A 15,471-nucleotide genomic window follows, 5' to 3' on the forward strand; every position below is an offset into this window, starting at 1 on the left:
TTTGAAAGCTTTCCATAGGATGTGACTTCTCTCTACATCTTCACACCAGAAGACTTTGCCTTAAGGTCACAATTGTTGAGCTGATTTAACCACAAGAAATCATGTTGTCTTAGAATTTTTTCCTCATTAAAAAAGTCAAGCACTTTGGGAGGCCAAGGTGGCAGATCACCTGAGGTCAGGAGTTTGAGACCAGCCTGGCCAACATGGTGAAACCCTGTCTCTAATAAAAATACAAAAGTTAGCCAGGCATGGTGCTGCACGTCCGTAATCCCAGCTACTCAGGAGGCTGAGGCACGAGAATCGCTTGAACCCAGGAAGTGGAGGTTGCAGTGAGCCGAGATCGCGCCACTGCACTCCAGACTGGGCAACAGGTGACAGAGCGAGACTCTATCTAAAAAAAAAAGTCATAGGCTAGGCATGGTGACTCACACCTGTAGTCCCAGAACTTTGGGAGGCCAAGGCAGGAGGATCACTTTTGAACTCAGGAGTTCAAGACCAGCCTGGGCAACATGGCAAAACCCCATCTCTACAAAAAATACAAAAATTAGCCTGGCATGGTGGTACACCCCTGTAGTCCCCGCTACTCCAGAGGCTGAGGTGGGAGAATCACCTTAGCCCAGGAAGTCTAGGCTGCAGTGAGCCAAGATCACGCCACTGCACTCCAGCCTGGGTGACAGAGTGAGACCCTGTTTCAAAAGAAGAAATCATAAAGGTTTATTATAGAAAATATAGACATTATAGAAAATCATTAAAAAGGAAATAAGAATCACTTAAATGCAGCTTCTCAGAGGTAATACTATTAACACCATGGCAGTCAACATAACAATTTTTCTGTGTATGTATAATCATACGATTTTTTAGTGTTTGATACAGAACTGGAATCACAGTTTTCAAACTATTTTTTGCCTGCTTTTCTCCTGTAATTATAAATGATTAACATTTCATTTGTTATTATGCAACAGTTCATAGACTGGACTCTGGATCTAGCCTATCTGAACTTGAATCTTGGCTCTGTCACTTACTGTGTGACCCTTGGGTGTGTCCTTTAACTGAAATAGTTTCTGCAAATTCCTCATCTGTAAAATGGAGATAATAATGGTTCCTGCTTCACAAAGTGTTGTGAATATTTAAGTGAGTCAACATTTGTCCAGTACTTAGAACAATGCTGGCAGGTAGTGTGGGCTTTATGGGGCCCACACTACTACAATTACTATAACTACTACTACTACTACTACTAGTACTACTGCTACTACTACTACTACTACTACTACAACATTTTCTTCTACAACATCATTTTAAGACTGAATAGGATTACATTGTTTGGTTGTAGCATAATGTATTTAGTCAAAGTTCCATTCTTGAATAGAGTGTTCTGCTTTTTTGGTATTATGAACAATACTGCAACAAATATCCTCTTCTGTAACAGGACAGACTGTGTGTCAGGTAGGGGAGGAATGCAGTGATAGGAGATGGAAGAACTATGTTTTACCTTCATTGTTTTGAGCTTGGTGGAGAGGCAAATATTTTGATGTCTCACTTTTGCCTGGAAGGCTGCTACAGAGAAACCATTCAGACTTTCTGGCACCAGCCAGTCAAATATTTGGTAGTCCTTGCAAATTGAATCACCAGGATTCCTAACGTAAGATTCTGGTCAGAAAAGCATCCTTAACCATCCATGTCATATACTCCGGCTCTTTACCCAATTACTCAATTGCTGCCATGAGTGTCTCAGCCATGTGGGCTCTGCTCCAAGGAAGCATTGGTGGGTACTCAGTGAACTGTAGTGGATCCCTGGAGCCTCCTTTTCCAAGCTAGTGGAGATGAAGGTCCTGCTCTGCCTTCTCTTGGAGCTCTATTTCTGTGACCCTCCCCCTCAATACTACTGGAGAGAAGGGGAAGGGAACCTTTCTGGTTTCTGGACCCCTTCTGGTTTCTGTCCTTAGTTATGGGAATGGTTGTGATGCATTCTTGTAGAATGGGTGCAGTTATCTGTCTACAAACTGAGGAAATGATAGAAAAATTTCGTGGTTTCACGGAACAACTTTATACAACAAAGCTGTGCCATTGCAGACAAACACTGCCACGAAGAAACCTTGCTGGGGGATCAGCAACTGATCAGATCACTTCCATGAAGATGTGCATGGGAGAGTGTGCCAAATACCTAGTTCTTACAGTCTCTCAGGTGTCATTGACCAAACCACCTGCTTGGTTCTCAGCCCCTCCTAGCCAAAATTCATAACCTGACCACATCCTGGAAGACCCACAACTTCTAGATTTCTGCCTTTGTTATCTCTTAGGTCCACTGGAAGGATCTACCCACCTGCTCCCCACTGTGGGGTTCTAGATAAATACCACTCCCTAGAGAATTCCCTTAGTACACGGAGGTGGGAGAGCTGTCCCCCAGCCTCAACCATCTCCAGTCAACTGGTCATTTAACCTTGTGCCAGGGGGTCTTTGTTTCTACCAAGTGAGTGGATATTCTTTTAGAATACAAGGATGAGGCCACTGACACTAGATAAAAACGATTGTGAAATAAGCAAAACTAGTCTATACTTTTAGAAATCAGGATAATGGTTACCCTTAGTGGAAAGGTCAAGCTCTGGGAAACCATGTTGCTGGAAGAGGGTACAAGGGAGGCTTCTAGGGGATGGATAACATTTTGGGTTTTGACCAGGATGCTGGTTACATGGGTGTGTTCAGTTTGTGAAAGTTCAATGAACTATACACTCATGATAAGTATACTTTTTTCAATTAAAAATTTTAAGTAGGAGATATTGATAAACCAGAGTAAATGCATTAAAATAAAGAGCCCAAGGAGATCCACCTCTCTTAAGACTAGTGGCTGTTTCCTAGTAGGGCTACCAGATTTAGCAAATAAAAATACAAGACAGGCAGTTAAATTTGAATTTCAGGTAAACAATGAATAATTTTTAGTTTAACTATGTTCCATGCAATATATGGGACATGTTTATGCTAAAAAAGTATTCATTGCTTACCTGAAATTCAAATTTAACTGGTTGTCCTGCATGGCAGGATATGACCTAGCAACTCTAATCTTACATCTTCTAAATATGTCTCATCATCAATATAACAAAGTAAAAAAAGGATGTCTATTGAATGATATATATGAAGGATATATAGTCTTGGAAGGGAATACTAAAATCTGTAAATAAAGCATAGGAGACAAAGAAATGAGAAAACAAATGTTTTAATTTTCTGTTTTATCCATTCCTCATTCATTTCATATTTCTCTTCTGTTGTTCCTTGTTTTCTCATTCTCACATTCATATCAATGAAAATAAGGGAAATAAGATAAGTAAAAGAAATATGATAACGCCACATACTTCACACTTTCATTTAGTAAGTTTGAATTCACAACTCCATTGGTCAATATTTCTGAAAATATTGTTCTTGTATTTGTCTGTGTTTTTGTTTCTTATTTTTGACTGAACTATTTCCTCCCTATTTCACTGTCTTTCAGAACTTGGCCTGCAACCTTTGACCAGATGGAAGTTGAACCCTTCTCAGTCTAATCAGTGTTTTTTATATTTAGGTTTCATAGGCTAAATGTGAAAAATCTATTTGTTATTGATCTTAGAAAGGCCACGTTTTCCTCTCCAACAATGTTAACTTATACATACCTGCTACATTTCAACTGTGTTTCTTAAACAAATATGAACTGAAGTCAGAATTCCATTTCATTTCCTTTTTTATGCTTCCTACTCTCAAAGATGAAGAAATTCTGGTACAAATTATTTGGTACAACTAGGCTCTATCAGTACATGGAATTGAGTCCCCAAGATTTTGTGCTTTGATTCATTTTCAGTATACATTGATGGGTGGTAATAAAATAAAATTATTTCCTGCTTGAAAAGGCTCCTAAATTGTGACTTTGTCACCAAGAGTGTCATCCACTTTATTCAGAGTAAAATACTCAATAATTATTTTTATTTTTTTCATTGAAACAATAAACACATGTCCTACAATACTTGAGGAGATGAGGAAGGGGAAAAGAGGAAAGCTGCATCAACATCAAAGAAATATTATAAGGTGCCTCTCAACAACCCATATTTGGAATCCTAACCATTTAAGTCTAACCATCCTAGTCTTTTCGAGTTAGTAGTTTTCTGCAATATTGTCAACTAAAAGTATATTTTTTGGTTGAGTTACTTCACCAATCATTGATCCACTCTAAATGACTTCAGACAATATTTTTCCTTTATTATCTTAGACACAGTTGATTAAATCAACTGATTATCTTGCCATGGAGACAACTCTTTTTCTATACCATAAAAGAGACATATTTAACCTTAAACCCTGTGTTCATAAGTTTTGCTGTGAGAATACAGTAGAGAAGAGGAGGGAAGAATGATAAAGATTTAATATGTGCAGAGAAGAATTTAAAAATATACAAAGACAAATTAGTATGAAAGCATTATAAATAAGGTAGAAAAACAACATTAATTTTCATGAAACAGTATTAGCAGAAATACTTAAATCAAGTAGCTCTGGATTTTTCAGAACACTCCATAAGCATTAGTGAATGGTCTGTTAATCAATAAATGATGTATACAATTGCAGAATCCTTAACAACTCTAATAGTATTTTCAACTCTAATATTCTACAGCAAATGCAATAATGACTTTAGTAGCTAAATGAGCTCCCAGGAATGTGCTGGGTTCTTAGCAATGACTTATCAATTACTTGCCCTTGTAGTCTCTAGCATTCCTAACATTCAAAGGTCTCCAAAATCTGCTCCCTCCTACTTGTCCAACCTTATTTTCCACAACCCGCCTTGGGGGTCTGTTCTGATCAGGTCTTATTGGTTTCTAATCTCTGTACTCCTGGGGCTGCCAGAATAGTACCTTTTCTACTTCCTCCCTGTCCCCTCAAATCCTCCCCACTGTTCAGGCCTAGCTCCATTCAGCTCCTACCACCTCCAATAAATTATATCTGCCTACTCTAGTCTATAGCCATCTTTTCTTTTGCTTGGTTATATTATTAAATTACTGTCTGTACCACTAATATGGTATTTTGTTATACATACCAGCTTATACCATCTTCTGCACTGTTTTCTTGAAGAGTTACTTAATATTCATGGGTATATGAACATACTTTTGTAACTATAAAACATCCTACCAATGTAAAGTTTATTCCCTAGATTATAGTCCCCTTGTGCATACATTTTTGTATGACATCTAGGAGAGCAGTGTATACTCCAATTAATATTTTCTGATGAGTGAATGCATGGAAGACCACTGGAATTGGAGCTAAACCACCAGAGTTTGCATTTGCCACTTGTCCCCTCTCTGACTTTGAACTAGTTATTTAATCTCCATACCTTAGTTTTTTTTCTGTAGAATGGGGATAATAATGGTATCTACCTCATAAAGTTGAGAATTAAATGAATTTATACATTTTAAGTGCCTAAAACAGCTTGTTTAGCACATAGCCAGTTGGGTGAATGAATGAATGAGACAGAATGCATTTCAATTAAAATCTAGAAACAACAATGTTTTATTTTATTATCCCTGGAACAGTGATTATAAAATAACACATAATACATAAGAATATCAAAGGAAATCAGTATATCTGTTTAAGATATAAGCCATTATGTATATATTTATTCCTAGAGATATTTTTCAGAAGGAAGCTTATATTCTGTATTACCTAATTTGTACTTTTTAAATTTCAAAAATCATTTAAGGCGTATCTAAAAGAGATTTTAGTACAGTCACTTTTCTAAACATCACATTACTTTTAGATCTGAATAAATAATGATTGCTGAATATTCTTGACCTTGGTTTACACTGTTTAGAAGATGACACTTAAAAGCAGCAATTACTTCCGGACAATTTGCTCTTGATATCTGTGTTGAACTACTTTTGCATATATTATGGGTAAATTTTGATGTAGAAGTTGAGAGTAATAACTTCATGATGAACTTCTTGAAAACTATTTTCTTCTAAAATTTTACCAAAACATTTAGCTTGCCTAAGTTAATTTAACAAGTTAAATGTTTTCATTTTTACCATTCCAATTTCTCTCATACACACACATACACACACAGAATGTAAAAAAGATTTCCTGTAATAATAATTTACACATACATCAACTTTAAATCATGTCGTGATTTTTTTTGTTGTTGCTCTGTAGAGCCATCTGCTGGTCAATGATGTGTTTTATATACTTATATTTAAGTTTTCTCTGTGTAATGTAAGGCTCTAACAAAATCATGCACTCCCAGTAAGAGTAGAGCTAGAAATCTGTGGCTCAAACAAAACTTGAAGAAAGTGTCCTTCCCGGAATAAATATTGAGAGTAACTTGTAATAGTATAATGGAGAAAATCATCATTTATAGACAATGAGTAGATCCTAGATTTTGGATAATTGTTTCACTCATTCAGTAAATATTTGTAAGCTTCTTCCTGCTAATAGAACAGAAAAATACACACACACACACACACACACACACTTTGTGGTATATAATTTTTTTAAATCTTGTATAGATCATAACTTTCTACTTGTTAAAGTTAATAAAATAAACCAAAACATTTTTATTCTCATTTCATATGGCAATTAAATTTTTATCACTTATATTTAGCATTCCTCCTTCAGCATCAGTATGAACTTACAGCCTTTTACAGTCTCAGCTGGTTTCAATTACCCATTATTATTGATATTACTACTTCTTTTTCATTTTTTCTTTTTTTGAGATGGAGTTTAGCTTTTGTTGCCCAGGCTGGAATGCAGTGGCACAATCTTGGCTCACTGCAACCTCTGCCCCCCAGGTTCAAGCGATTCTTTCACCTCAGCCTCCTGAGTAGCTGGGATTACAGGTGCCCACCACCACGCCCAGCTAATTTTTGTGTTTTTAGTGGAGATGGGGTTTCAACTTGTTGGCCAGGCTGGTCTCCAACTCCTGACCTCAAGTGATCTGCCCCCCTCAGCCTCCCAAAGTGTTGGGATTATAGGCATGAGCCACTGCGCCCAGCCTACTACTTCTTTTCTGATACACAAATCTTCATAACCTGTTCAGGGGAGGCCCCCTTATATAGTGTCTTCTGTCCTCCAAGCACTTCTATCATTGTATCCTATCCAAACATCCTGATGTGTCAGATCCAACATAATTTTTTCCTGCCCTCAAACTATGGAGTCAACTATCCTCCAAATTTCCTGGTTCATATTAGTGGATAATAGTATTAGAGACTAAAAGCTGGATGCTAAGGTGCCCACGTGAGATTTAGTTGAGAGCAAAAATGCTATCATTGATGTTATTGTTGCTTATAACAGAGCTAGATAAATATATGTTTTAAGGTTATGCATGTACATAGATTTTTTTTCCCACTGATATACATTTGTATTACATTTCCCTACCCTACTTTTCTTGAATTATGTGGGATTTTTTTCCTATCACCATGGCATTCCGCTATGTAATTTAATGTGCCACCTTTGGTAGATATTTATATTAATTCCAATCTTTTGCTTTTAACAATTATGCAATGGAATCATTACAGGTAAACTTTATACATATTCATAATTATTATCTCAGAGCAATCTGCTTGAAGTTTTTTTGTGGATTTTTGTTTGTTTGTTTTGTTTTATTTTGTTTTTTTGAGACAGGATCTCACTCTGTCACCCAGGCTGGAGTGAAGTGGCACAATCATGGTTCACTGCAGCCTCTGCCTCCTGGGCTCAAATGATCCTCCCACCTCAACCTCCTATAAGCATGCCCCCGCCACACCTGCCTTGTTTTTGCATTTTTCATAGGGAGGAGATCTTGCCATGTTGCCCAGGCTGGTCTCAAACTCCTGGGCTCAAGCAATCTGCCCATATCAACCTCCCAAAGTGCTGGAATTACAGGCATGGGTCACAGCTCCTGCCTGCTCCTGATCTATACAAGAAGGCAAGTTTTTGATGTTACTGCTGACCTACAGAAGGCCAGGATGTTCCTAAGTGGGACTTACTGGGATGGTGTGAAAAAAGCACAGAATCAGGAGTTAAATAGGGATTAAATATCTAGCTCTACATAAATCACTTAACTTCATTGTGTCTCAGTTTCCTCATTTGTAAAAATATGATAATGATAATTAGACTTTCCAGTTGAATTTAACAGTTTTAAATAAGGTTTTACAATAATTTCTCTCCAATCTACTTCACAGGAAATTGTTTTACGGGTTAATTAAAATAACCTGTTAGCAGTGCTTTGAACAGGGTAGAATAGACTGGAAGAGACAGATGGTTCACCTCATGACTGTCCTTTGTGCATGGGTCCACTTAGCCGTAGCTGCTTGGTTTCTCCTCATGCCCTCATTCTTGACCTCTTTAAACACTCATTCAGGGGTATCCACCACCATCTGAACATAAAGGTGATAAGTACATACATTATAGGGTATTGCTTACATCTGTCTTAGCTCCTCTTTGAAGTCTGTGCTAGTCACTTTGCAATGATGTTTTATGGCTTTTATTATTGCTTCTGTGCAGTACACTGTGCTAATAACATCAAGTTGACTCCTTGGCAAGGAAGGTTGAATAGGCCCTGGAAGTTTCTGGAGGTCTTTATTTCATATGATATTGAGCACCTGAATTATTCACTCTGTATAAATAAGAATAAAATTCATTTCTATTTCAGAAATCTTATATCTGAAGAAATAAGAGAGAATGCTGAGAAAATGTTGGATCAGGCCTACTTTGAAAGTAAGAAACTAGGCATCAGAATCAATGATGCTGTTTTTTCCACTGAATAAGGTTAACCCCCAACAGGCATTTTTCCCCTCAACCCCTTAGAAATATCCCTCCTGAATACATCTGTATTACTTGCATCAGGAGTTTCAGTTACTTGGGTTCACCACAGCCTGTCAGTAGTTAGTCGAAAGTAATTAATTCAAGAACTATCCATCACAATTACCTTAGATATTTACTTCACCCTCCTACAAATCTCAGAATATTTCAAGGCCCCCTTTACTCCACTGAAAAGCTTTTCAGTGGAGAAAACAGTATCATTGATTCTGATGCCTAGTTTCTTTTCTGAGGTTAGAGGGTTTGACCTGATTATCTAAATTTGTGAATTCTTCTGTTCTTTGAAGAAAAATTTATAGAGAAGAATAAACTAGTTGCTGAGAATACCCTGGATCATTTTTTTTAAGAAAACAAATTGATCTATTAAAATTATATTTCCCCTCACCATCCCAACGCAGACCTTAGTAATAATCCTTTGCCACTTTCCACAAAGTCCTGCAAGAGGGATGTCTTAGCTCATTTTCTGTTGTTAAAACAGAATACCACAGATTGGATAATTTATAAAGAAGAGAAGTGTATTTGGCTTACAGTTCTGGAGGACGGGAAGTTCAAGAACATAGCCTTCATCCCATGGCAGAAGACATCATATAGTGAAAGAAGGCAAGAGAGAGAGGGTAAGAGTTCATGAGATAGAAAAAAGAGGGCCCAACTCCTGAGATAGCTAGTCCACTCCCACAATAATGGCATTAATCCATTCATGAGGACAGAACCCTCATGACCTAATCACCTTTTAAAGGCCCCACCTCCCAACATCATTACACTGGCAATCAAATTTCAACATGAATTTTTTTTTATTTTTAATTTTTGTGAGTACATAGTAGATATATATATTTATGGGGTATGTGAGATATTTTGATATCTCAGGCATGCAATACATAATAATCCTATCAGGGTAATGGGGGTATCCATCACTTCAAGCATTTATCTTTTGTGTTACAAACAATCTAATTACACTCTTTTAGTTATTTTAAATGTACAATTAAATTGATTTTTTAACTATAGTCACCCTGTAATGCTAGCAAATACTAGTTCTTATTCATTCTTTCTATTTTTTGCACCCATTAATCATCCCCACTCTCCCACCCCTGCAATAACCCAGTTTCCAGCCTCTGGTAACTGTCCTTCTATTCTCTCTCTCCATGAGTTCAATCGTTTTAACTTTTTTTTTTTTTTTTTTTTTTGAGACGGAGTCTTGCTCTGTCACCCAAGCTGGAGTGCAGTGGCCTGATCTTGGCTCACTGCAAGCTCCGCCTCTTGGGTTCATGCCATTCTCCTGCCTCAGCCTCCCGAGTAACTGGAACTACAGGTGCCTGCCACCACACCTGGCTAAATTTTTTTTGTATTTTTAGTAGAGACAGGGTTTCACTGTGTTAGCCAGGATGGTCTCCATCTCCTGACCTCGTGATCTGCCCGCCTTGGCCTCCCAAAGTGCTGGGATTACAGGCATGAGCCACCGCGGCAGGCCAATCGTTTTAACTTTTAGCTCCCACAAATAAATGAGAGCATGTGATGCTTGTGTTTCTTTGCCTGGCTTTCCTTGCACTTAGCTATAATGACCTCCAGTTCCATCCATGTTGTTGCAAATGACAGGATCTCATCCTTTTTATGGCTGAATAGTAATTATATCTAAGTACCACATTTATCTTTACCATTCATCTGTTGATGGACACTTGGGATGCTTCCAAAATCTCGGCTCTTTTGAACAGTGCTGCAATCAACATGGGAGTATAGATACATCTTCAATATTATGATTTCCTTTCATTTAGGTATCTACCGAGTGGTGGGATTGCTGGATCATAGAGTAGCTTTATTTATTGTTTTTTGAGGAATCTCCAAACTGTTTTCCATAGTGGTTGTACTAATTTACATTCTCACCAACAGTGCACGGGAGTTCTTTTTTCTCCACATTCTCATCAGCATTTCTTATTGCTTGTCTTTTGGATAAAAGTCCTTTTAACTGGGGTGAGATGATATCTCATTGTAGTTTTGATTTGCATTTTGCTGATGATCAATGATATTGAGCACATTTTCATATGCCTGTTTGTTGTTTGTATGTCTTCTTTTGAGAAATGTCTATGTGCATCTTTTGCCCATTTTCTTTGATGGGATTATTAGATTTTTTCCTATTGAGATGTTTGAACTCCTTACATATTCTGGTTATTAATCCCTTGTCAGATGGGCAGCTTGCAAATATTCTCTCCCATTCCGCTAGTTGTCTCTTCACTTTGTTGATTGTTTCCATTGCTGGGCAGAAAGCTTTTTAACTTGATGTGATCTCATTTGTCCATTTTTGCTTTGGTTGCCTGTGCTTGTGGGATATTATTCGAGAAATCTTTGCCCACTCCCATGTCTCGAAGAGTTTCCTCAATGTTTTTTTTTAGTAGTTTTGTAATTTGAGGTATTACATTTAAGTCAAGCTGGTCCAACCCATGGCCTTGGGCTGCATGCAGCCCAAGATGGCTTTGAATATGGCCCAAAAGAAATTCGTAAAGTTTGTTAAAAATTATGAGTATTTGTGCAATTTTTTTTTTAGCTCATCAGCTATCATTACTGTTAGTGTATTTTATGTGTGGTCCAAGACAATTCTTCTGATGTGGCCCAGGAAAGCCAAAAGATTGGGCATTCATTTCTCTGCTTTTTAACTTTTGTTGTTTCTATTTATAGCTTAGTGCAGCATCTATGTCTTGAAAAATTGTTATAGTTGTTGTTTTTGATTGGTTCATCTTTTCGTCTTTCTACTCATAATATGAATAATTTATCCAACACAATTACAGTGTTATAATATTCTGTATGTTTTTTGTTTCTTTTCTCTTGCTGCTTTTGGGATCCTTTCTTTGTCTTTGATCTTTGGGTGCCTTGAGGTTCTTAAATCTGCTTGGTGTTCTATAAGCTTCTTGTACTTGGATATTTATATCTTTCTCTAGGTTTAGAAAGTTCTCTGTTATTATCCCTTTGAATAAACTTTCTACCCGTATCTCTTTCTCTGCCTCCTCTCTAAGGCCAATAACTCTTAGATTTTCCCTTTTGAGACTATTTACTATATCCTGTAACCATGCTTCATTGTTTTTTATTCTCTTTTCTTTTGTCTCCTCTGATTGACCTGTCTCCTCTGAATAACCTGTCTTCAAGCTCACTAATTCTTTCTTCTTCCTGATCAATTCTGCTATTAAAAGATTGTGATGTATTCTTCAGTGCATTTTTTAGCTCCAAAATTTGTTTGATTCTTTTTAATTATTTCAATCTCTTTGTTAAATTAATTTCTTTGAGTTTCCCCAAAATAGCTATTTTGAATTCTCTGTCTGAAAAGTCACATATCCCTCTTTCTCCATGATTGGTCCCTGGTACCTTATTTAGTTCATTTGGTGAGGTCATATTTTCCTGGATGATCTTGATGCTTGTGGATATCTGTCAGTGTGTTTTGAAGAGTTAGGTATTTGTTTCGTCTTCACAGTCTGGGCTTTTTTGTACCTGTCCTACTTGGGAAGGCTTTCCATGTATTCAAAAGGACTTGAATGTTGTGATCTATGTGGTATCTGCATTGGGGTCACCCCAAACTCAGTAACACTGTGGTTCATGCAGACTTGTGGAGATATCACCTTTGTGGTCTTGGGTAAGATCTGGAAGAATTCTCTGGATTACCAGGCAGGGACTCTTGCTTTCTTCCCTTACTTTCTCCCAAACAAAGGGAGGGTCTGTCTCTGTGGAAAGCCACCTGGAGCTGATGGTGCAGTGATACAAGCACCACTGTGGCCACCACAGCTGGGACTGTGCTTGGTCAGACTAGAAGCCAGCATAGTATTGAATCTTGTCCAAGGCCCTCTGTAGCCACCGCCTATGTTCACTGAAGGCCTTGGGGCTCTACAATCAGCAGATGGCAAAACCAGCCAGGCCTGTGTCCTTCCCTTCAAGGTGGTGAGTTGCCCCAGGGAAATCCATAGGTACCATAGAGGTGTCAGGGACTAGAGACAAAAACCTTAGAAGTCTGTTGGTGTTCCATTGTTTGCAGCTGAACTTGTACTCAAACCACAAGATGCAGCCCTTCCCACTCTTCCTACCACTTTCCAAAGGAAGAAGAGCCCCACTCCATGACCACCACTACCATAGGCCCATGGGGAGTACTACCAGACTACCACCAGTATTTCCTTAAAGCCCAAGAGCTCTTCAGTCAGCTTGTGGTGAATGCTGACAGGCCTGTGACTCACCCTTCGGAGCAGTGGGCTCCCCTCTGGTCCACAGCAGATCCAGAAATGCCATCCAAGAGACAAGTCCTGGAACTGGGGACTCTAAGAACCCTCTTGGTGCTATACGTCCCTGTGGCTGAGCTGGTAGCTAAAGGCTGTATGTCCCTGTGGTTGAGCTGTAGCTAAAGTGCAAGACAAAGTCCCCCTCAGTTTTCCTTCTGCTTTTCTCAAGCAGAAGGAGTCTCTCACCATAGCTAATGCAACTGGGAATGTGCTGGGTCTCACCTGAAGCCAGCACATCTCAGTCTCACCCAAGGCCCATGCTGTACTACCAGGGTATCACTGCTGGTTTCAGGGTATCCAAGGTTTCTTTGGTCAGCAGCTGATGAATCCTGCCAGGACTGAGTCCTTCCTTTCAAGGCAGCAGGTTCCCTGCTGGCCCAGGGTGTGTCTAGATATGTTGTCCGGGGGCTAGGGCCTGGAATGGATGCCTCACAACTCTGTATGCTATACTGTGGCTGAGCTGATATCCAAGATTCAAGACAAAAGTCCTCTTTACTATTCCCTCTCCTCTTCTCAAGTAGAAAGAAGAAGGAGTGGCTTTTGTTGCTGTGAGCTTTGCTGCCTGGGGTTGGGGAGAGGTGGCGCAAGCACTTTCTTAGCCACCCCGGGTGGTGTCTCACTGGGTCACAGGTCCCCCAAGTCCCACTGGCTTCAAGCCCAGAACGGCACTGGGAATTGCAGTCCTTGTGGCCTAGATAGCCTTTCATGTTTATTTAGGACCCCAGAGAATTCAGCCTGTGGTGGCAAGGCTTGTGGAAACTCAAATTCTGACCTCTGGGATGGGTGATTCCCTTCCGGCTAGGGCTGGTCCAAATGCTCCCTCTGTGGATGAGTGTTGGCTGACCTCAGCCTGCTTTTGCTTTCCACTGTGACAGGGCAGCACGGAGTTCAATGCAGGGTCCCACAGTTGTTGTGCTGAGTCTCCCCTAAGCACACAGATTCTCCATGTTGTGCAGCCACTGCTAAATGGGGGAGGGGGTGGCATCAGCTATTCAAGACTCTCTTTCCTACCCTCTTCAGTGCCTCTTTCAGCTATGTAAAGTTAACTTTCAGTTATGTAAAGTTAAAACCAGGTACTGTGATTGCTCACCTGATTTTTTGTTCTTACGAAAATGCTTTTTTGTATAGATAGTTGTTCAATTTGGTGTTCCTCTGTGGGAGATGATCAGTGAAGGCTTCTATTTGACCATCTTTCTCTACCCCCTCTCACTATGAGTTCTGATGGGGATATTCGGACCCTAGCAAGGGACGAACTTGGCCTGGAAGTAGCCAGTGTAGAAAAAATGAATGAAAACATAGTTTTGCTGAGAGAAGTGGCCTCTGCCTGTTGCCTACACTCTAAATTGCCTGCAAATGTTACAGTTTAGAACCTTGTAGCAGGGGCTTTAGGCCTTTCTCAAGTGTTTTCCCTTAAAAGCTCTCTAGCAGTGAGCAGAAAGAGATGCTAGTCCCTAGGGGAAAAAACTGATTAAAGGTGGTATCTTTCCATAGAGGGCTATTGATTCAAAGTGCCCCATGCAGTGGCCGTGAAGCTTAGGGACAGAGAGAACAGAGAACTCAGGCCTGCAGGAAAAAAAAGAAAAACTTCAGGCTTAAAGTCTATTTAAAAGTAAGCTTCTGACTATGGCTACTCATATCTGGGATCTACAAGAATCCAACTAACTAGAAACCTACTAAGGAGGTTCGTGGAAGCTGCAAACACATGCTGGCCTCGCTTGCTGTCAGCCAGTTGCTAACTACTCAGCCTTCAGGCTCCTTAATCCACCTCAAAAGGAGATAGTTTATAAAATCTGTATAGGAATGGAATGCTCTCCACTGACCAAATATTCATAAGATGTGGCTTTGGGGGATAATGAGAAGATTCTCCCATACAGCAGAACCAGGACTGACAGACAGGTGGCTCAACCAAGGAAGTGACTCCACTGTCGGCATAAAGTACTCACCACTCCTGCCCAGCAGGATTCTGCATGTGCCATGACCACTGACAGCTCTGTGTGTCATGTTCATAGTGTAGTCATTCTACTTCTCCACACACTGTACACCGAGAATGTAGAAGGCAGATTAATTCCATGACTCCATGGGGACCCCATATAGGAACTTGACAGGAATAAAAATCACTCAAGCTGATTGCAAGAATTGAGTTTAACCTGAGGGAAGGAATAACTCCTTCTAAACCAAGTATATATTTGATGAAAAGATTGAATAGGGGTACTGGGAACCCAAAGAGATGAATTGAGGCAGATAATAAAAGCCAGAGTCAACTGCAGAAACATAAACTAGCTATTTTAAGCAAAGGTATTTATTTAATGCATGGGATTAGAAATTTACAACATTTTAGGTAGGGGCAAGCTCCAGGCTAGGTCTTCAAAAATAACTCCCAGAATGACCCTGCAGAAGTAACCACCAGAGATATCATTTCTGCCACCAT

This window comes from Macaca thibetana, chromosome 13, assembly GCF_024542745.1.
Source record: "Macaca thibetana thibetana isolate TM-01 chromosome 13, ASM2454274v1, whole genome shotgun sequence".
Lineage (NCBI taxonomy): Eukaryota > Metazoa > Chordata > Mammalia > Primates > Cercopithecidae > Macaca > Macaca thibetana.